The sequence below is a fragment of the Tamandua tetradactyla genome, chromosome 13 (genome assembly GCF_023851605.1).
Source record: "Tamandua tetradactyla isolate mTamTet1 chromosome 13, mTamTet1.pri, whole genome shotgun sequence".
In the NCBI taxonomy this organism is placed as follows: domain Eukaryota; kingdom Metazoa; phylum Chordata; class Mammalia; order Pilosa; family Myrmecophagidae; genus Tamandua; species Tamandua tetradactyla.
Window position 1 is genome coordinate 63,542,905 of NC_135339.1, and position 23,659 is coordinate 63,566,563.

At 38.1% G+C, this 23,659-nt stretch overlaps 1 protein-coding gene and 1 pseudogene across 5 annotated transcripts in view; one reads left to right on the plus strand and one right to left on the minus strand.

Annotated features, from left to right (window-relative positions):
• Positions 1-23,659, minus strand: part of ARMH3 (armadillo like helical domain containing 3) — a 365,667-nt gene that overhangs the window by 20,333 nt on the left and 321,675 nt on the right. The window lies entirely within an intron of this gene.
• LOC143654191 (protein LDOC1-like) lies at positions 5,245-5,673 on the plus strand (annotated as a pseudogene).

Sequence of the window (23,659 nt, forward strand, 5' to 3'; positions counted from 1 at the left end):
GTTCAATTTAGCAGTGAATTCCAAATGCAAAAATTCACCACAACTGTGCAGTGTACCCATTAGATAACTGTGCAAAACATTCTAATGAGGCACACAGTATGATCTTCGAACAGTCAGGTCAAAAATCTTGTTGAATTATTTTTAGCACTTGTTTGCATTTTGCAATCAACAAATCTCAATCTCAGAAGATAAGAAACAATTAGCTCCATGAGTTCCATGGTTAACTCAGAGAAGATTACTAGCTTCTTCTAGATGCTGTCTACTTAACCTTTTCTTATACAGGAGAAAGCTTGGTCCATACCACATGGACATAGTCTAAAAGAGGCATATGACCAAGAAGACAATTAAAAGCATGAAACATCAGAGACACAGAATTTTATGTTTCAACTCTTCACGCTTTTCTGAGAGGCTTGAGGGTCAATGATCAATGTAAAGTTGTAATCTGGGCATGAGAATAAAAGGAAAAACATGAGGAAAGGACAGAAATGTGAATTATTTTAAAATGGATATAAAATGCTCACCATTCACACTGTTTCCAATGTCCACTTAAGACAAAAAGGAATGGAGATTGAAGCAGAAGGAGACAATATATGAATATTTAATGCAAAGAGAGGTTTTGTGAGAAGTGAATGAAATTTTTAAAATGTAGTTGTGCAACTCAGGGTACACTGTGAAATTTTAAGTGGTTCAGGACTTCCACTTCCAATCATGGTGATATAACTGAGAACTGGGAAAGAAACAGCCAAGTCACAACAACTGGCTGAAGAGTTGTAAGCAGAACAATTCTCAGAGCTTACACAGGATAACTGGGCTTTGTTTGAATGTTGACCAACCAGAATGAACAGTCCTTGATGAAGATCTGGGCATTTAAAAGAGATACCAGAAGAGTCACACCTTAGTAGTAGAACTAAACAAGTTTTAGAGTAAAGGCTACTCAAAACATATCCATGTGAAGCATAAAAGGCAGGCTCAGAAGAATCTCATTGTTCCATAAGTAACTTATTTGCTTAGTCCAACACCATTTAAAGAAATTCATGATGTCTACCATCAAATAAAAAATTACCAGACATGTCAAGAAGCAGGAAATCGTGATCCATAACTAGTAGAAACATCAATCAACAGAAACAGAACCATAAGTGAGAGAGGTGACAGAATTAGCAATAAGGATATTTAAAGAGTGATAAATACATCCAAGTATTTAAAGAAAATCATTAACATAGAAAACAGCAAAATGGAAGAAGATATTAAAAAGAACCAAGTGAGATTTCTAAAGATGAAAAACACAATATCTGAAAAGAATAGTTCACCAGGTAGGACTAGTAGCAAATTAGACACTGGTAGAAGAAAACATCAGTTGAACTTAAAACAATGGTATTAGAAACTATTTAGGATGTCATAGAAAATGGTGGAGTAGGAGGCATTAATTGTAGTATTTTTTTTAGCATGGGCAGGCACTGGGAATCGAACCTGGGCCTTTGGCATTGCAGGCAAGAACTCTGTCTGCTAAGCCACTGTGGCCCACCATAGTTGTAGATTCATAAACTAACAACCACTAAGCTAGAAAAAATGAACAGGTCTCAAAACTCTGGAACCTGATATTATATTGGCAGCAACCAGGGGAGGGCTTGATGAAGGGAGAGGCTGCCAAAATTTGGTTGTAGAACACTGTGGGCAAACCCACTACCGTTCCACACTCCTAAGCCCCTGTAACAATAATAATATAATTAGGAAGAGAAAAAGATGTATAGAAGCAGAGTATCCGTATATAATTGAAACTAAGTTGTTATTTTTCAAACTAGGTTAAGTTTATGATATTAATTGTAATACCCATTGTGAGAAAATAACAAAAACATACACAGAAAAGGAAAGAAGAGAATCAAAATGGTTCACTACAAAAATCAACTAACTAAAATCAAAACAAAATGGATTAACAGAGAAACATAAACAAATACTTGAATGGCAGAAGCCCTTCCATATTACTTTAAGTATAAATGGATTAAACTTTCCAAATAGATGGATTAAACTTTTCCAAATGAAAAGCAGATATTGGCAGAATACATTTAAAAAATACACATAATCCATCTATATGCTGAGCACAAGAAACTTACTTTACATACAAAGATGCAATGATGTTGAAAGTAAAATGATGGAAAAAGATATTTTATGTAAATAGTAAGCAAAGTAGATTTTAAGTAAAAAAAGGTTACAAGAGACAAAGAAGGACCTTATATGTTGATAAAAGGGTCAAAACATTAAAAAGATCTGACAATAATAGATATATGTATACCTAACAACAGAGCCCCAAAATGTAAGAAGCAAAATTGACAGAACTGAAGAGAGAAATAGTTCTATAGTAAGAGTTGTAGGTTTCAAAATTCCACTTCAATAATGAATAACATGCCAGATGGAAGATCAACAAGGAAATAGAGGTCTCAACAAACATAACAGACATATACAGATCATTCTATACAACAAGAATAGCAGAATAACATTCTTCTCAAGTGCACATGGAACATTTTCCATACTAGACCATATGTTAGGCCACAAAACAAATCTTTATAAATTAAAAAAAACTGCAATCATACAAAGTGTATTTTTCGGATCACAATATAATGAACGTAGGTATCAAAAACAGAAAGAAAATGGAAAAAGCTCAGAAACTGTGGCAATTAACAACATACACTTAAACAAACAAGGAGTCATAAAAGGAATCACAATGGAAATTACAAAATATCTGGAACAAAGGAATACATAAACACAATATAAAACTTAAGGAACACAGCAAAAACAGTGTTAACAGGGAAATTTAATAGCACTAAATACTTACATTAAAAAAAAATCTTAAAATCAATAAACTAACTATAAGCCTTAAGGAACTAGAAAAAGAAGAGCAAATTAAACCCAAAGTAAGCAGAAGAAAGGAAATTATAAAGAGCCAAGAAAAAATAAATGCAATACAGAATATAAAAATGGAGAAAAATTAATGAAACCAAAAGTTGGTTTTTTGAAAGGTCAACTAAATGGACAAATCTTTAGATTAAGAAAACAAGAAAGAAGAGTCAAAATATTAAAATCAAGGGGGACATTATTATAGACTGTAAATAAGAAAAATTAGAGAATACAACAATAATCAACTACAGAACCTAGATGAAATGAAAGTGTTACCAGAAAGACACAAACTACCAAAACTGATTTAAGAAGAAACAAAAAACCTGATTAGATTTATAACAACAAAGGACATTGAATCAGTAATAAAAAACACCCCAACATGAAAATGCCCAGGACAAGATGGTTTCACCAGTGAATTTCCCCCAACATTTAACAAAATAAATTAAAACCAATTTTTCTCAGGCGGGCCACAGTGGCTCAGCAAGCCAGAATGCTTGCCTGCCAGGCCAGAGGACCCGGGTTCGATTCCTGGTGACTGCCCATGTATTAAAAAACAATTCTTCTCAAACTCTTACAAAAAAATGGAAGGACCATTTTCTATGAGGCTCATATCACCCTGATACCAAGAAAAAGACGTTACAAGAAAATTACAGGCTAATATATCTGATGAAAATAGATGCAAAAACTGTCAACAAAATACTAGCAAACCAAATTCAAAAGCTGGTTAAAAGGATTATACAGAGAGGATTGAGAGAAGAGCTTCCTAGGAAGCTCCAGGAATCAGCTCCTCTACCAAAACAACTACTGAACTGGCAAAACTGAATGAATCTACTATTTTGACAATTTCCAGTCTGGTGGAACATTGTGCAACATCCAGGGAAGAGCCCAAGAAGGAGGCTGATAAATAGCAGTAATATCAGCAAATTTCACCTTCCATATAGCTGCTCCCATCTCTCATTCCCCAACAATGTGGGATGCAAGCAGTAGTAGGGATGCAGCCCAGGTTTCTCGTGCTATAAGGACCTAGTCTGCCAAAATCCAGGGGTGTGTGAGCTAATCATGTCTCTCTAATTTTACTTTTTTAAAAATATTTTTATTGCCAAATCTTCACACACATACATACTTGTACAATCAATGGCTCACAATATCATCACATAGTTGTGTATTCATCACCATGATCATTTTTAGAACATCTGCATCAGCCAGAAAAAGAAATAAAGGAAAAAGAGAAAACTCATACATTCCATATCCCTTACCCCTTCCTTCTCACTGACCATTAGTATTTTAATCCACCCAGTTTATTTTACCCTTTATCCCCAATTATTTATTTATTTTCCATCCATATTGTTTTTACTCATCTGTCCATACCCTGGATAAAAAGAGCATCAGACACAAGGTTTTCACAATCATACAATCACACTGTAAAAGCTGTACTGTTATACAACTGTCTTCAAGAATCAAGGTTACTAGAAGACAGCTCAACAGCTTCAGATACTTTCCTGCAGCCACTCCAATGCATTGTAAACTAAAAAGGGATATCTATATAATGCATAAGAATAATCTCCAGGATAACCTCTCGACTCTGTTTGAAATCTCTCAGCCACTGAGACTTTATTCTTATTTATTTTCTTCTCCTTTGTGGTCAAGAAGGCTTTCTCAATCCCATAAAGCTAGGTCTGGCTCATCCTGGGAGTTCCATCCCACACTGACCTATGGGTCAACATTAAGTGTACCATGTGCCATTGGAGTTTTACAAGGACAAGAGATGGTGAAAGGGAAAGAAAACCTATTTGAAGAAATAATGGCAGAAAACTGTTCCAAAATTGATGGATATACATCCAAGAAGCTTAATGAACTCAAAGCAGCATGGATGCTAAGAGATCTAAACCAAGACCACATTATAGTGAAACTGTCAAAATCCAAAGATAAAGAAAGGATTCTGAAAGCAGCACCAGAGAAGCAACTTATTACATATATGGGATCCAGAATAAGACTAATAGCAAATTTCTCATCACAAACTATGGAGGGTGTGACTGTATTGCAATAAAATTGCATTAAAGAAAAAAAAGAAGAAAGAAACAATGGAGGCCAGAAGACAGTGGGATGGTATATTTCAAGTCCTTAAAAAAACAAAACAAAACAAAACTTCTCCAGCCTAGAGAATCCTTTATCTGGCAAAATTCTCCTTCAAAAATGGAGAAGGTGTGGGCAGGGCCTCAACAGCTGCTAAGACCCTGGTGTGTGCTACCCTCTGCCCCCTCAGCTGTGCGCCTCTGTGGACCTGCACTTCCTGCTAGGCCTCTGTGTTGCATTAGCTTGAGTGGAACCCAGTGGAGCTCCTCTGAGTGGCTTGCCATGGTGGACAAGCTGGTGTTGCTGCTGATGCCCTCCTGATGCCACATCATGCCATGAGCAACAAGAACAACCAACTCATGGATTAGCTGCTGCTGCTGGTATGTGAGAAAGCCAGTCTGCTGTACCACGTACATCCATCACGCTGCCTAGTGCCATACTCCGAAATGTTTAACAGCGAGAACACCAGCTACCCGAGTTCATCATGCAAATAGCGTCTTACATGCTCATGAACAAGAACAGGTTCTACAACCCTATGAAGGTGGTATTTCCAATCAGTCTCCTCAGTGGGGAAGCCGAGGAGTGGGAGTTCCCTACATGAAGATGGATAGCCTCAGTGATTACCAAGCCTTCCTCGATGAGATGAAGCAGTGCTTTGGCTGGGATGATAATGAAGACAATGACAATGAAGACAACGGCAAGGGTTACTAGGCCAGGAAACCCCAGGGCCTAGGGAGGTAGGGCCCTATAGTCACCACACTCCTCCTCCACTCCCTCCTCTCCTTTTCCCTTCCTGGGAGCTGCCGCACTCCTTCTCTTGCTCAGGCCCTCTTCCCTCCCCCTGCCTAGTCTGTGCTCACTCCTCCCTGCCCCTGCTGGGAGCGCTTGCCTTTGTTCAAAATAGTGTTATAGTTACCTGCTACTCTGAAACCTCCTTCCATTCTGGCCAGCCCCAGGATCCTTGCCCTGAGAATATGGACTGTGTCTTAAGCCCCAGCTGAAGGCCAGGTCCCTGTGACAAATGGGACAGACTACCCCACAGCCCAGCTTCTGCCAGTCCTGCCTCTGCCCAGTGATCTATGCTGCCACTTCATCTCCACACATCACATCTTGACAGGCCACCGCTATTCTAGTTTGCATAAGCTACTGGAATGCGATATACCAGAAACAGAACAGCTTTTAAAAAGAGGAATTTATTAAGTTGCTAGTTCACAGTTCTAAACTGTGAAAATGTCCAAATTAAAGGAGGTTATAAAAATGTCCAATCTAAGGCATTCAGGAAAAGATACCTTGGTTCAAAAAGGCCAATGAGGGAGGGGGTCCAAGATGGCAGCTTAGAGAGGTGTGGGATTTAGTTTGTCCTCCAGAGCAGGTAGTAAATAGCCAGGAACAGTACACAACAATGCTGGGGCCACATCAATGACTGGACACAGAGAGCATGCCAGTTTGCACAAGCTGGACCAGCTACGATCCCACCCAGAACCATGAGTCTCCCAAGCCAAGGAGGCTGGTGCCCCTCCCCCACAGGCTGGTTCCCAAAAGGGAAAGGAAAGAGACTCTTCTAGCAGCAAGGGGTTGAGCTCAGTCAAGCTTGATTGAGCTCAACGTGTGGAATTAACAAATTATGACTACTAAAAAATAGGTCTGCAGCTCAGCTGAACCTCAAGTAAAAGCTGAGGTTGCTGGGTTTTACCCTGGCACAGAGGGGTCAGGGCTGATGAAATAAGAAAATATAAAACAAAATAGGTTTTTTTTTTTTTTATTACACAGCACAAAATACTTGAAAGGGTGTGGGACCTAAAGGAAAGGAGGGGGCACGTAGGACTGGAGTTACACAGAGGAACATACCAACTTAAGCTCTTGATTGGCAAACACGAGGAATGGGGGTACTGCTCTGAAAAGGATTTTTTTCTTTTCTTTTTTGTGGCTGTGTTTACAGATCCAAGAAGTGCAATGTATCCCAAACAGAATAGATCAAAACAGATGTACTCCAAGACACTTACTAATCAGAATGTCAGATGTCAAAGAGAAAGACAGAATCTTGAAAGTAGCAAGAAAAATCAATCCAACACATACAAGGGAACCCAATAAGACTATGTGCAGATTTCTCAGCAGAAACCATGGAGGAGAAAAGAAAGTGTTATGATATATTTAAGATACTGAAGAGAAAAATTGCCAACGAAGAATTCTATATCCAGCAAAACTGTCCTTCAAAAATGAGGGGGAAATTAAAACATTTTCAGACAAAAACTCACTGGCTCTGTAAGAAATACTAAAGGGAGCAATAGAGACAGATAGGAAAAGATAAGAGAGAGAGAGGTGTGGAGAAGAGATAAAAAGAAGAAAAATTAGATATGACATATAAAATCCAAAGGCAAGATGGTAGAGGAAAGTACTGCCCATACAGTAATAACACTAAATGTTAATGGATTAAAGTCCCCAATCAAAAGACACGGACTGGCAGAATAGATTAAAAAACAGGACCCAACTATATGCTGTTTACAGGAGATGCATTTTAGACCCAAGAATAAACACAGGTTGAAACTGAAAGGTTGGGAAAAGATATTTCATGCAAACAACAACCAGAAAATAGCAGAAGTAGCTATACTAATATTCAACAAATTAGACTTCAAATGTAAAACAATTAAAAGAGACAAAGAAGGACACTATGTATTAGTAAAAGGAATAATTCAACAAGAAGACATAACAATCATAAATATTTATGCACTGAGCTAGAATGCTCCAAAATACATGAGGCAAACACTGAAAACAGAAATAGATACATCTACCATAATAGTTGGAGAATTCAATTCTCCGCTCTCATCAATGGACAGAACATCTAGACAGAGGATCAATAAAGAAACAGAGAATTTGAATAACACAATAAGCAAACTAGACTTAACAGACATTTATAGAACATTACACCCCACAACAGCAGGATACACCTTTTTCTCAAGTGCTCATGGATCATTCTCAAGGATAGACCATATGCTAGGTCAAAAAGCAACTCTCAATAAATTTTAAAAGACTGAAATCATACAAAACACTTTCTCAGATCATAAAGGAATGAAGTTGGAAATCAATAATAGGTAGAGTGCCAGAAAAATCACAAATATATGGAGGTTCAACAGCACGCTCTGAAACAACCAGTGGGTCAAGGAAGAAATTCAAAGAGAAATCAGTAAATATCTTGAGGCAAATGAAAATGGAAACACAACATATCAAAATTTATGGGAAGCAGCAAAGGCAGTGCTAAGAGGGAAATTTATTGACCTAAATGCCTATATCAAAAAAAGAAGAGCAAAAACTGAGGAATTAACTGCTCACTTGGAAGAACTAGAGAAAGAATAGCAAACTAACCCCAAAGCAAGCAAAAGGAAAGAAATAATGAAGATTAAAGTAGAAATAAATGAAATTGAGAATATGAAAACAACTGAGAAAAATCAACAAACCGGAAGTTGGTTCTATGAGAAAATCAGTAAGATTGATGTTCCCTTAGCAGGTTGACAAAAAGAAGAAGAGAGAGGATGCAAATAAATAAAATCCACTGATCCTGCAGAAATAGAGGAGGTAATGAGAGGATACTATGAACAACTTTATGCTTATAAATCAGACAATGTAGATGAAATGGGCAACTTCCTAGAAAGGCATGAACAACCAACATTGACTTAAGAAGAAATAGATGACCTCAACAAACGAATCACAAGTAAAGAAACTGAATTAATCACTAAGAAGCTCCCCCAAAAGAAAAGTCCAGGACCAAATGGTTTCAACCACAAATAAAGAAACTGAATTAGTCATTAAGAAGACCCCCAAAAAGAAAAGTCCAGGACCAGATGGCTTTACATGTGATTTCTACCAAACATTCAAGAAAGAATTATTATCAATCCTGCTCAAACTCTTCAAAAAAATTGTAGAGAGGGAAGGTTATCTAACTCATTCTATGAAGTCAATATTACCCTTATACCAAAGCCAGACAAAGCCACTACAAGAAAAGAAAATTACCCCCAATCTCTCTAATGAATATAGATGCAAATACCCTCAACAAAATCCTTGCAAATCGAGTTGAGCAGCACATTAAAAAAATTATACACCATGACCAAGTAGGATTCATCCCACGTATGCAAGGATGGTTCAACATAAGAAATTCAATTAATGAAATATACCATATCAACAAATTAAAGCAGAAAAAACACGTGATCATCTGGATTGATACAGAAAAGGCATTTGACAAAATTCAACATCCTTTCTTGTTGAAAACACTTCAAAGGATAAGGAATAGAAGGGAACCTCGTCAACATGATAAAGGAAATATACGAAAAACCCACAGCTAACATCATCCTCAATGGGGAAAGACTGAAAACTTTCCCCCTAAGATCAGGAACAAGACAAGGATGTCCACTGTCACCACTGTTATTCAACATTGTGTTGGAAGTTCTAGCCAGAGCAATTAGACAAGAAAAAGAAATACTAGGCATCAAAATTGGAAAGGAAGAAGTAAAACTCTCACTGTTTGCAGGTGATATGACACTATATGTTGAAAATCCTGAAAAATTCACAGCAAAACTCCTAGGAGCTAATAAATGAGTACAGCAAAGCGGCAGGTTACAAGATCAACACTCAAAAATCTGTAGTGTTTCTATACAATAGTAATGAGCAATCTGAGGGGGGAAATCAAGAAAAAAAATTCCATTTACAATTGCAACCAAAAGAATAAAATATTTAGGAATAAATTTAACTAAGGATACAAAAGACCTATACAAAAAAAAAAAAAAAACTACAAGAAATCACTAAAAGAAATCACAGAAGACGTAAATAAATGGATGGGTATACTGTGTTCATGGCTTGGGAGATTAAATACAGTTAAGATGTCAATTCTACCTAAATTGATTTATAGATTCAATGCACTACCAGTTAAAATCTCAAAAACTTACTTTTCAGAAATAGAAAAACCAATAACCAAGTTTATCTGAAAGGGCAGGGTGGCCCGAATAGCTAAAAATATCCTGAGAAAGAAAAATAAAGCCAGAAGTCTTACATTACCTGACTTTAAGGCATATTATGAAATTACAGTGGTCAAAACAGCATGGTACTGGCATAAAGATAAATATTCTGACCAAGGCAATTGAATAGTGTTCAGATATAGAGCCTCTCATCTATGGACAATTGATCTTTGATAAGGTAGTCAAGCCAAATCACCTGGGATAGAACAGTCTCTTCAATAAATAGTGCCTACAGAACTGGATATCCACATACAAAAGAATGAAAGAGGATCCATATCTCACATCCTATACAAAAATTAACTCAAAATAGATCAAAGACCTAAACATTAGATCTAAGACCATAAAACTTTTAGAAGAAAATGTAGAGAAATATCTTATGAATCTTATATAGGAGGAAGTTTCCTAGATCTTATACCCAAAACATGAGCACTGAAGAAAGAATTAGATAAATGGGAACTCCTCAAATTTAAACACTTTTGTGCATCAAAAAACTTTGTCAAGAAAGTAAAAAGAGAGCCTACACAATGGGAGACAGTATTTGGAAATGATGTATTGCATAAGGATCTAGTATCCTGAATATATAAAGAGATTGTTCAACTCAACAACAAAAAGACAAACAACCCAATTATAAAATGGGCAAAAGACATGAACAGAAACTTCTCAGAAGAGGAAATACAAATGGCCAAAAGGCACATGAAAAGATGCTCAACTTCCCTGGCTACTAGGGAAATGCAAATCAAAACCACAATGAGATATCATCGCACACCCACCAGAATGGCCATTATCAATAAACAGAAAACAAGAAGTGCTGGAGAGGATGTGGAGAAACAGGCACACTTATCCATTGTTGGTGGGAATATAAAACAGTACAATCACAGTGGAAGGCAGTTTGGCGGTTCCTCAGGAAGCTAAGTACAGAACTGCCATATGATCCGACAATACCAGATAGGTATCTACTCAGAGGACACAAACGTACATTTGCACACCAATGTTTACAGCAGCATTATTTACAACTGCCAAGAGGTGGAAACAGCCCAAATGTCCATTAACAGACAAGTGGCCAAACAAGGTGTGGTATATACATATGATGGAATATTATGCAGCTATAAGACAGAATAAAGTTATAAAGTATGTAACAACATGGATGGACCTTGAGGACATTATGCTGAGTGAGATTAGCCAGAAACAAAAGGACAAATATTGTATGGTCTCAATTATATGAACTAACATTAATGAATGAACTTGGAGAATTTCAGTTAAGAACAGAGACCATCAGGAGATAGAAATAGGGTAAATATTGGGTAGTTGGAGCAGAAGGGATGCAGATTGCACAATAGGACTGATTGTAAAAATTCAGAAATGGATAGCATACTACTACCTAATTGTAGTACAATAATGTTAGTACACTGAACAAAGCTGAATGTGAGAATGATAGAAGGAGGAGGACTGGGGGCACAATTGAAACTAGAAGGAAAGATAGACACTGAGATGGTATAATCTAGGAATGCCTAGAGTGCACAATGATAGTGACTAAATGTACAAATTAAAAATTGTTGTGGCATGAGGAAGAACAAAAGAATGTCAATATCGCAGGGTGTTGAAAATAGATGGTCATTCATATTTTAAAACTTTAACTTATGTGTGAGACTAAAGCAAAAAATATTTATTTGGTACAAAATTTACATTTTGACTCCTGCATCTCCTAATATAACTTATATGGACAGTTTAATTAAACACCCTAAGTACATGGAACCTTGAGTAGGGCATGAGATTTTGTAGGTTTGTCCAGAGTGACGCCCTGATAAATCCCAGAGTGATTTGAGTAGTGAATGAAAAAGTATTTACAAAGTCTCCTTGGGAGAATGGTGAGAAAGGGGGAAAATTCAGCTTCCCCATTTGGAAAAGGCCTGATATTCTTGCAAGCAGTGAGGACAACAAAATCAATAGGCCAAATCCTATAAACTCTGGGGGTTTATTCATATGAAACTTACCCCCACAAGGATAGGCTAAGCCTACTTAAAATTAGGCCTAAGAGTCACCCCCAGAGAACCTCCTTTGTTGCTCAGATGTGGCCTACCTCTCTCCCAGCCAACACGGCAAGCAAACTCACTGCCCTCCCCCTTTCTACAAGGGACATGACTTCCATGGCTGTAAACCTCCCTGGCAATGTAGAATGAATTGGGACTCAGTATCAAGGGATTGAGAAAACCTTCTTGACTGAAAGGGGGGAGAGAGAAATGAGACAAAATAAAGTATCAGTGGCTGAGAGATTTCGAATAGAATCGAGAGGTTATCCTAGAGGTTATTATTATGCATTATATAGATACCCCCGTTTTAGTTTAAAGTGTACTAGAGGCTAGAGGGAAGTACCTGAAACTGTAGAGCTGTGTTCCAATAGCCATGTTTCTTGAAGATGATTGTATAATGATATAGCTTTCGCAAAGTGCTGTGTGATTGTGAAAACCTTGTTCTAATGCTCCTTTCTGTAGGGTATGGACAGATAAGTAAAAAATATGGATTAAAAAATAAATGGGGAAGCAATTGTTATAATAAATTGGGTAGAGGGAAATACTAGTGGTCAACAATAGGGAGGGGTAAGGGGTATGGTATGTATGAGTTTTTTCTTTTTATTTCTTTTTCTGGAGTGATGTAAATGTTCTGAGAAATCATTTCTCAGATCACGGTGATGAACATACAACTATGTGATGATATTGTCAGCCAATGATTGCACACCAAGTACAGAATGTTCTTACATTAAGAATGTTTGTGTATGTATGTTGATTGGTTTTATTAATAAAAATTTAAAAATACTTCTTTATTCATGCCCAAATGACTGAAATTTATTGGGGCATCAATGTCTTACTTCTGCCATTTTACTGTTTGTTTTTTGTATGTCTTGCATATTTTTGTTCAGTTACTCTCTTACAGCCTCTCATTTTGTACTTAGTTCTTGTTTTGTAATGTACAATTTTGATTACCTTCTCTCCTTTTCTCTATATATTTAAAGTTATTGCCTTAGTGGTTACTCTTGTAATTATAGTTAACATCTAAAGTAATACTGACCTAAGTCGACTAGTACTAATCCAGTTTCAGTACTATACAAACTCTCTTCTCCCACAAGTCTCCATCCCTCTTGCTTTGTATTGTTGTTGTTTCAGATTACATTTTTATACATTGTTGAACCTTTAACAAATAACAGCAACAGAACTAGGCACCTTCACCTGGCCAAGTTTACATCTGAACCTAACTACCAGAGTCCTCTTGGGGGGATGGGGAGGAAGGAGGAACTATTGAACTTCCCCATTTGGATAATTTCTAATACTCTCGCAAGCACTGGGACAACCAAATGTCCATCAACAGATGAGTGGATTAACAAACTGTGGTATATACATATGATGGAATGTTATGCAGCAGTAAGACAAGAGGACATCCTGAAGCACATGACAAGATAGATGAGCTTGAGGATATAATGCTGAGTGAAATAAGCCAGACATAAAAGTATAGATACTGTATGATTCCACTTTTATGATCATGGTAAAGGTAAAATCAGAGGCTTATAATAGTGAATATAGGGGGATTAGAGATACATAGAAGCTAGAGATGGGTGAATGGTTAGCTAATGAGGTTGGACTCCAATGTAAGTGAATAGATAGAAGTGAAGACGGTTCTCTAATGGGTCTTACCATATTGAAGATGAACAAGATTGAAAGGGGTTAACACTAGAAATATACATTAGTTCTTACAAGAATAACTTCAAAGGTATGATTCGTGTACAAAGAGTGTTTAAGTCCAGGGTACAGCGGGAAAACTGCTATTGCATGCTATGGGCTATGTTTAAAAGGAAAACATGAGCTCTACCACAGCAACAGCAGAGGTAAATAATGGTTGCAGAGGCAAGAGTTAAGAAGAGGCTTAGATTTCCTATTTGGCGAGGGTGTGTTTATTGGTTTTCTTTCTCTTGGGAACAAAGAAATTATCTACAACTGAGAGTGTTGATGGACTGTGGACTTTGGGCACTATACATGATCCCTGATGAATGGAGGTGGCTGAAGGATGCACTGACTGAAAAGTAGACTGGTGAATAATGGTGTATACTTATGAATGAATGTTGTGCTGCTACAAAAGGAATGAAGTCGTGAGGGAAGCAACGATGTGAATGAACCTGTGGGACATTTGGTGAGGCAAAATAAGCCAGAACCAAAAGAACAATAACGGTATGGCCTCCTTTAGAAAATGATTACAAGAAAACAGGGGCCTAGAGTGTAAGCTTTTATAGCAGACACATTTAGTCTGGAGTGGTAATTACTATTTCTGTATTTCAAGAGGCTGTTTTATGTATATATAATCTATATATATTTAGAGATAAGAATGAAGCCGATGAGCTTGGGGTTAAAGTAATTCAGAACACAGGGGTAAGGAAGAGAATGTCTGTATTTTAGAACCACACATACTCTTTTAGACCAAAGGAAGAAAAGTTTATTTGGTCTGGAACCCAAATTTTCTGTACCACACAATGTAACTCAACTTATCTATATAGCTCATTTGAACAACTGAAACACAGGGAGCCCAGAATAAGAAAGTGGTCCTTTATCGCTTCTCAGCCTTTTGGCTAAGATCAAGTGTAGAAAGCGGTCCTTTAACTCTGTATAGCCTAATGTAATGTCTAGATACATCCTAGAGTATATTAAGCAGATAATCAAAAAGTACTGGTGGGTGCACGGGTAGAATGCCTGCCTTCCATGCGGGAGACTTGGGTTCTATTTCCTGGACCATGTACCCGCACCGACCCCCTGAAAAAAAAAGTATTGGCAAAGTCCCTTGAGGGATGGGAGAAAAAATATGGAGCTCTTAAACTTTGTCATCAGGAAATCTGATACTGTGTCAAATTTTAGGGATACCCAAATCAATAGGCCATGCCCTTGATCTTGAGGCTTACTTTGTGAAGCTTATGTAGCTAGCAGAGAATCTTAGCCTACCTATAGGTATACCTAAGATTCACTTCTGGAGGACCTCTTTTGTTGCTCAGATGTGGCCTCACTCTCTCTAAGTCCAACTCTGTAACTGAAATCATTGTCCTTCCCACTACGTGGGACACGACATCCAGGGATGAAAGTCTCCCGGGCGACATGGGAGATGACTCCCAGGGATGAATCCAGCCCTGGCAGTGTGGGATCAAAAATTCCTGACCAAAAGGGGAAAAAAGAAATGTAACTAATAAAGTATCATCAGCAGAGAGAGTTCAGATAGAGTCAAGAGGCTACTATGGAGGCTGCTCTTAATTAGACATTGCTACCTATCATAACCTGCCATACCCAACCAGCACCATTCCAGTCAGTCCTAAAGAACACCTAGGGCAATATATAAGATTCCATTAGGGTTCCATGCACTACTGTAATTTTCCAGAAACCTACAACCTCCAGATGGATCCCTGGACCAGATAAGTCCTGAAACTCAGAGGGCCCAGCCTCTCCAGAACATCAGCTAGTTCCATCTCCCTACCCCTTATTAGTGACAGACCCTTCCAACATGAAAAAGTTAGAATGACCATAGCCCAAACACCCTTAAAGAGTGGGACAGAAAGATCAAAGGTGTTGGTGGAGCTATACAGAGAAGATAGGATTTAACAAATGAGTATGATTGCTGAATCATTAAACTGACATCTCTTTTAGTCTCCAGTATCTTAGAGCAGATAGAAGTAAAAACCTAAAGTTGTGAAATTGTAACCCATACCAAATTCTGAAATATGTTCTTCAACTAATTGTTGTGCTGTGCTTTGAAATTTATTGCTTTTTTGTATATATGTTATTTTTCACAAAAAAGAAAGAAAAAAAGTCGGTTGTGGTGATAAAAAAAATTTAAGCCTTCTAGTATGCTATATTCTGGAGTAGCTAGAAGGAAAAATCTGAGAGGGTCATATGGTATCCCATGACAAATTCTGGGATCTATCCTATAACTACCTGTTGAAGAGGGCTTTGAAAAGAATTGCTTTATAATTTCTTTGCTTTGTATATATGTTATACTATACAATAAAAAAGTTAAAAAAAATACATAGGACAAACACAAAAAATTAAATAAAAAAATATATATATATAGGACTATAATAGCAACAATGAGCCCTAATGTAAACAATGGACTATAGTTAAAAGCAGGATTATTATAATATTATTCCTTAAATTTTAGTAAAGATATATTAACTAAAATAAAGCAACTGTTGCATTTGGTATTGCCAGGTGAGGATCCCTTTCCAAGAAGAGCTTTACCAGAAGGCAAAAACAATTGACCTACATGGATTTTTCGAGAACATGGAAAATATCCTACAGAGTTGATGATAAAAAACACCTTATGATAAAACTAGTTTGGGTCCAATGGAGATTATTATTTGGTTTGTTCCTACATTTTGGTTACGTGAATAACACTGCTATAAAGCAGTCCTTCAGTGGACAAATATTTTCATTTCTCTTAGGTAAATACCTAGAAGTGTCATAATGCAGCTGAATCTCAGAAAGAAAGCAGGTACAAAAAGAGTACATATTGCTTGGGTTCATTTATATGAAGTTCTATAAAAGACAGATCTAATCTACAGTGGCAGAAAAAGCACAGCCACGGTTGCCTAGCGCCCAGAGTTGGGCTGAGGACTGACTACAAAGTGGCATAAGAGAACTTTTTCAGGTGATGGAAATACTCTCTATCTTGACTGTAGTCTTGGTCACATACTATACCTCAATAAAGGTAAAAATAAGCCCAGAGAATCATGTCCAGTAAAAAAAAGATGTGTAGCCATGGGCAGTAAGCCTATGTCTTTTTTTGCTGACTATTCCACTTTGGGTTGGGGCAAGAATATTTCAAATTGCTTTATCAGTAACTCTAAGGTAGGAGTTTTTAGTATTTCCTCAACACCTCATTTTGCTCTCCTCCATTCAAGAACAACTCAGGAACTATAAAGACATCTATGAGGGCTCTACTTTTGCCTTTTTTATGAAACTGAGGCAAGTATGAAAGATATTGGGGATTAGAGGAAAACAGGGAGGTTTAACCTGTCCTTCATAGGCTTATCAAGGCTCAGGTGGGGCTGCTGCAAAAATTCCATAGAAATCAGCTGAGAAAAGTGTACAGGGGAGCAGAAAGGCGAGTTAGCAAGACTTAGACTCTGATACCTTATACTATGAAGTCCTCAAAGGCAACTACGATTTTTCCATTTTTGTTGCCCCTGGTCTGGCACATTACAGCTACTTCTTTGCAGAGTATAAGTGAAATCTGGGGATCTTTTAAGCCAGGGCATCTATTCTCTGTCCTACTGCACTAAACTACAGACACCCTGAAGCAAAAAATCCTGTGGATTCCTTTTAGGGGCAAGAATTGGGTCTTTTGCAAAATATTTTGCTTTAGAGTACCTGAAACAACAACAACAAAAAAAAACAGCTAACAGCACAGGAACTAGAACAAATAACAATCTGATGATAAAACCACAGATCCCACTGAGTGGTCATCCCTCCTTCCTTAGGGTGCTTACAGTGACTTTCTAACCAAGATAACTTAAGTATCTCTCCAGGGCACAATAATACACTATAGTGTTTGGAAATAATGACCCAAAAGGTGGATGCAAATCTCTTAAGCTAAAGAAAAGCAAATTGCCTTTAAAGGTAAATTTCCTGCATTTAATATGCAGAGGATTTCCCCCTCTTTCCATTTTCAGCATGTATACCTCAGGACCAAAACCAATGCCCAGTTTTTCTAGTTCATCCATGTCTTTCAAGCCTACTACCAAAGGACTCTTTACTGCCCTTAGAGTTACTGATCTAACAGGCTGGTCCTGCCCTTCAGCAAGGTGGACCACATAATGAACCACACAGGGGGTGATTAGTGAGAGGCTGTCAGTTGGTTAAAGGAGTGGTGACAGTGACTTTCTTTTCTTTCTCTCTTTTTTTAAAAAATATTTTTACTTGGCTAAACAAACTGTGGTATATACATACGATAGAATATTATGCAGCTTTAAGACAGAACAAAGTTATGAAGTATGTAACAACATGGATGGACCTTGAGGACATTATGCTGAGTGAGATTAGCCAGAAACAAAAGGAGAAATACTGTATGGTCTCACTGATATGAACTGACATTAGTGAATAGACTTGGAATATTTCGTTGATAATAGAGACCATCAGGAGATAGAAATAGGGTAACACATTGGGTAACTGGAGCTGAAGGGATATAGATTGTGCAACAGGACTGAATGTAAAAACCCAGAAATGAACAGCACAATACTACCTAACTGTAATACAATTTTGTTAAAACACCGAATGAAGCTGCATGTGAGAATGATAGAGGGAGGAGGGCTGGGGGCATAAATGAAATCAGAAAGAAAGATAGATGTTAAAGATTGAGATGGTATAATCTAGGAATGCCTAGAGTGTATAATAATAGAGACAAAATGTACAAATTTTAAAAATGTATTTGCATGAGGAAGAACAAAGGAATGTCATTACTGCAGGGTGCTGAAAATAGATGGTAATTAATATTTTTAAATGTCAACTTATGTGTGAGACTAAAACAAAAAATGTTTATTTGGTACAAAATTTATATTTCGACTAGTGCATTTCCTAATGTAACTTATGTAGATAGCTTGATTGAACACCATAAGTACTTGGAATCTCAGGTAGGACATGAGATTTTGTTGGTATGCCCAGAGTGATGCCCCGATGAATCCCAGAGTGATTCGATCAGTGAGTGGAAAAGTATTTGCAAAGCTCCCTTTGGGGAATGGTGAGAACGGGGAGAAATTCAACTTCCCCAAGTTGAATTCTTGATATTCTCACAAGCAGTGTGGACAACCAAAGCTATAGGCTGAGCCTCCAGTCTTGGGGTTTGTTCATATGAAACTTAACCCCACAAAGGATAGGTCAAGTCTACTTAAAATTAAGCTTGAGGGTCACCCCCAAGAGAGCCTGTTTTGTTGGTCAGATGTGGCCTCTCTCTCCAGCCAACACAACGATCAACCTCACCACCCTTCCCCTGTCTGTGTGGGACATGACTCCCAGGGGTGTGGACCTTCCTGGTAACGTGGGACAGAAATCCTAGAATGAGCTGAGACTCAGCATCAAGGGATTGAGAAAACCTTCTCGACCAAAAGGGGGAAGAGTGAAATGAGACAAAGTGTCAATGGCTGAGAGATTCCAAACAGAGTCGAGAGGTTATCACCTTGTTATTCAAGATGTGAGGGAGAAGCTGGAGGGAACTGCCTGAAAATGTAGAGCTGTGTTCCAGTAGCCATGTTTCTTGGAGATGACTGAATAATGATATAGCTTTCACAGTGTGACTGTGTGATTGTGAAAACCTTGTGTCTGATGCTCCTTTTATCTACCTTGTCAACAGATGACTAGAATACATGGAATAAAAATAAATAATAGGGGGAACAAATGTTAAAATAAATTTAGTTTGAAATGCTAGTGTTTCATTTCTCTCCTCTCCCTTTTGGTCAAGAAGGCCTTCTCAATCCCATAATGCTGGCTCTCGGCTCATCCCAGGAGTCCTGTCCCACACTGCAAGGGAGGTTTACACCCGAGTCATGTCCCACATAGCGAGGAGGGCAGTGAGTTCACCTACCAAGTTGGCTTAGAGAGAGGTCACATCTGAGTAACAAAAGAGGTTCTCTGAGGGTGACTCTTAGGCATAACTATAAGTAGGCTTAGCTTCTTTGCAGGAATAAGTTTCATAGGGTTGAAACCCAAGATAGAGGGTTTAGCCTATCGAACTGGTTGTCCCCACTGCTTGCGAGAATATCAGGAATTCCCCAGATGGAGAAGTTGAATATCTGCTCCTTTCTCCCCAGTCCTCCATGGGGACTTTTGCAAATACATTTTTTATTCTCTGCCCAAATTACTCTGGGATGTATCAGAGCATCACACTAACCTGCAAGCCAACAAAATCTTACATGCTATTCAAGATTCCATGTAATTATTGTGTTTGAATAAACTGACCATAGAAGTTAAATTAGATAATGAGCTACCCAAAATATACATTTTGCTGACAGTGAGTTTTAAAAAAATTTCCCGGCCAAGATGGCGGCTCAGCAATCTGTGCATTTTAGTTTGTCCTCCAGAACAACTAGTAAAAAACCAGGAACAATACAGAACAGCTCCTGGGGCCACGTCAGTGATCGGACACACAGCGTACCCCAGTATGGACCAGCTATGAGCCTCCCCAGGACCGTGAGTTCCCCAAGCCACAGCAGCTGGCGTCCCTCCCCCACAGCTGCTTCCCAGAGGGGAAAGGAAACAGACTTTACAAGCAGCAGGGGCTGAGCCCAATCAAACACCAATTGTGGAATTAATTAACAAATCCTGACTACTAAAAATAGGCCCCCAGCTCAGGTGAACCTGGTCAAAGCAGAGGTCGCTCATTTTTGACCCAGCACCAAGGGGGCAGGGCTGATGGAAAAAGGAAAAAAAGAGAAGGAAACAGAGGTTTTTGTGGCTGTGTTTCTACAAAGGCTTGACTGCCTTTGGATACAGCAATAGGGCTCAGGTTGCAACTGCCCCGGGCATAGGCAGAAACAAACTCGTTTTGAGGGCTTGTCTGGAACCTGTGCCTTCCCCAGGGGAGGGTTGAAGCCCAACTCAGGTGGAATCCAACAAGAAACAGAAACTATAGGAAAAAAATGGAAAAATATGAGCAGGGACTCAGGGAACTGAAAGACAATACGAAACGCACGAATATACGTGCTGTGGGTGTCCCAGGAGGAGAAGAGAAGGGAAAAGGAGGAGAAAAACTAATGGAGGAAATTACCACTGAAAATTTCCCAACTCTTATGAAGGACTTTAAATTTCAGATCCAAGAAGTGCAGCGTACCCCAAAGAGAACAGATCCAAATAGATGTACTCCAAGACATTTACTAATCAGAATGTCAGAGGTCAAAGAGAAAGAGAGTACCTTGAAAGCAGCAAGAGAAAAGCAATCAATCACATACAAGGGAAGCCCAATAAGACTATGCGTAGATTTCTCAGCAGAAACCATGGAGGCAAGAAGACAGTGGGATGATATATTTAAATTATTAAAAGAGAAAAACTGCCAATCAAGAATTCTATATCCAGCAAAACTGTCCTTCAAAAATGAGGGAGAAATTAAAACATTTTCAGACAAAAAAATCACTGAGAGAATTCGTGACTAAGAGACCAGCTCTGCAAGAAATACTAAAGGGAGCACTAGAGACAGATACGAAGGCAGAAGAGAGAGGTGTAGAGAAGAGTGTAGAAAGGAAGACTTCGAGTAAAAGTAAAAAGAAGGAAAATTAGAAGGACATATAAAAGCCAAAAGGCAAAAAGCCTGGGCAGTAAGAACACTGATGTTGATGGATTAAGCTTCCCAATCGGGGGACACAGACTGGCAGAATGGATAAGGGAACGGGACGCATCTATATGCTGTCTCTACTCAAAGGACATGAGGGCAAGGACACAAATGGACATTCGCACACCAATGTTTATAACAGCATTATTTACAATTACCAAGAGTTGGAAACAGCCAAAATGTCCATCAACAGAGGGGTGGCTAAACAAACTGTGGTATATACATATGATGGAATATTATGCAGCTGTAAAACAGAATACAGTTATGAAGTGTGTAACAACATGGATGGACCTTACGGACATTATGCTGAGTGAGATTAGCCAGAAAGGACAAATACTGTATGGTCTCACTGATATGAACTGACATTAGTGAATAAACTTGGAGAATTTCGTTGGTAACAGAGACCATCAGGAGATAGAAATAGGGTAAGATATTGGGTAATTGGAGCTGAAGGGAACAGATTGTGCAACAGAATTGAATGTAAAAACTCAGAAATGGACAGCACAATGCTACCTAACTGTAATACAATTTTGTTAAAACACTGAATGAAGCTGAATGTGAGAATGATAGAGGGAAGAGGGCTGGGGGCACAAATGAAATCAGAAAGAAAGATAGACGACAAAGATTGAGATGGTATAATCTAGGATTGCCTAGAGTGTATAATGACAGTGACTAAATATACAAATTTAAAAAATGTTTTTTTTATTAATTAAAGAAAAAAAAGAAATTAGCCCAACATTTAGAAATCATTCCATTCTACATATGCATAAAAAATGTTTTTGCATGAGGAAGAGCAAAGGAATGTCATTACTGCAGGGTGCTGAAAATACACGGTAATTAATATTTTAAAATTTCAACTAATGTGTGAGACTAAAGCAAAAAATGTTTATTTGGTACAAAATTTATATTTCGACTAGTGCATTTCCTAATATAACTTATGTAGATAGCTTGGTTGAACAACATAAGTACATGGAACCTTAGGTAAGACATGAGATTTTGTTGGTTTGTAGAGTGATGCCCCGATGAATCCCAGAGTGATTTGATCAGTGAGCGGAAAAGTATTTGCAAAGTCCCCTTTGGGGAATAGTGAGAACGGGGGAAAATTCAACTCCCCCAAGTTGAATTCTTGATATTCTCACAAGCAGTGTGGACTATCAAAACTATAGGCTGAGCCCCCAGTTTTGGGGTTTGTTCATATGAAACTTAACCCCACAAAGGATAGGTCAAGCCTACTTAAAATTAAGCCTAAGAGTCACCCCCAAGAGAGACTGTTTTGTTGCTCAGATGTGGCCTCTCTCTCCAGCCAACACAACAAGCAATCTCACCACCCTCCCCCTGTCTATGTGGGACATGACTCCCAGGGATGTGGACCTTCCTGGCAATGTGGGACAGAAATCCAAGAATGAACTCAGACTCAGCATCAAGGGATTGAGAAAACCTTCTCGACCAAAAGGGGGAAGAGTGAAATGAGCAAAGTGTCAATGGCTGAGAGATTCCAACCAGAGTAGAAAGGTTATCCTGGACGTTATTCTGATGCATTAAGTAGATACTACCTTGTCATCTAAGAGGAAATGGAGAGGCTGGAGGGAACTGCCTGAAAATGTAGAACTATGTTCCAGTAGTCATGTTTCTTGATGATGATTATATAATGGTGTAGCTTTCACAGCGGGACTGTGTGATTGTGAAAACCTAGTGTCTCATGCTCCTTTTATCTACCTTGTCAACAGATGAATAGAACATATGGAATAAAAATAAATAATAAGGGGAACAAATGTAAAATAAATTTAGTTTGAAATGCTAGTGATCAGTGAAAGGGAGGAGTAAGGGGTATGGTGGGTATGTTTTTTTTTTCTGTTGTCTTTTTGTTTCTTTTTCTGAATTGATGCAAATGTTCTAAGAAATGAGCAGGATGATGAATCTGTAGCTATGTGATGATATTGTGAATTACTGATTATATATGTAGAATGGAAGGATCACATATTGGGAATGTTTGTGTTTCTCTCTGTAATTTGTTTTTTAATAAAAAAATTAAAAAAACAAAACAAAACAAAAAACAGTACCACAGTAATAATTAATTGGAGGATGGGGGAGGGACAAGAGTTAAAGAGAGGTTTGGATTTTCTGTTTGGTGAGGGTATGTTTATTTGATATATTTCTCTTGAGAATAATGAAAATTGTCTAAAATTGAGAGTGTTGATGATTGTCTAATGGAGTGTTGACTATATGATGCCCATTGGATAGAGGTGGCTAAAGGATACACTGACTGAGAAGTAAAATGATGAACTGTGGTGTATATATATGATGGAATATTGTATGACTCCAGAAAGGATCAAAGTTGTGAGGCATGTAACGATGTG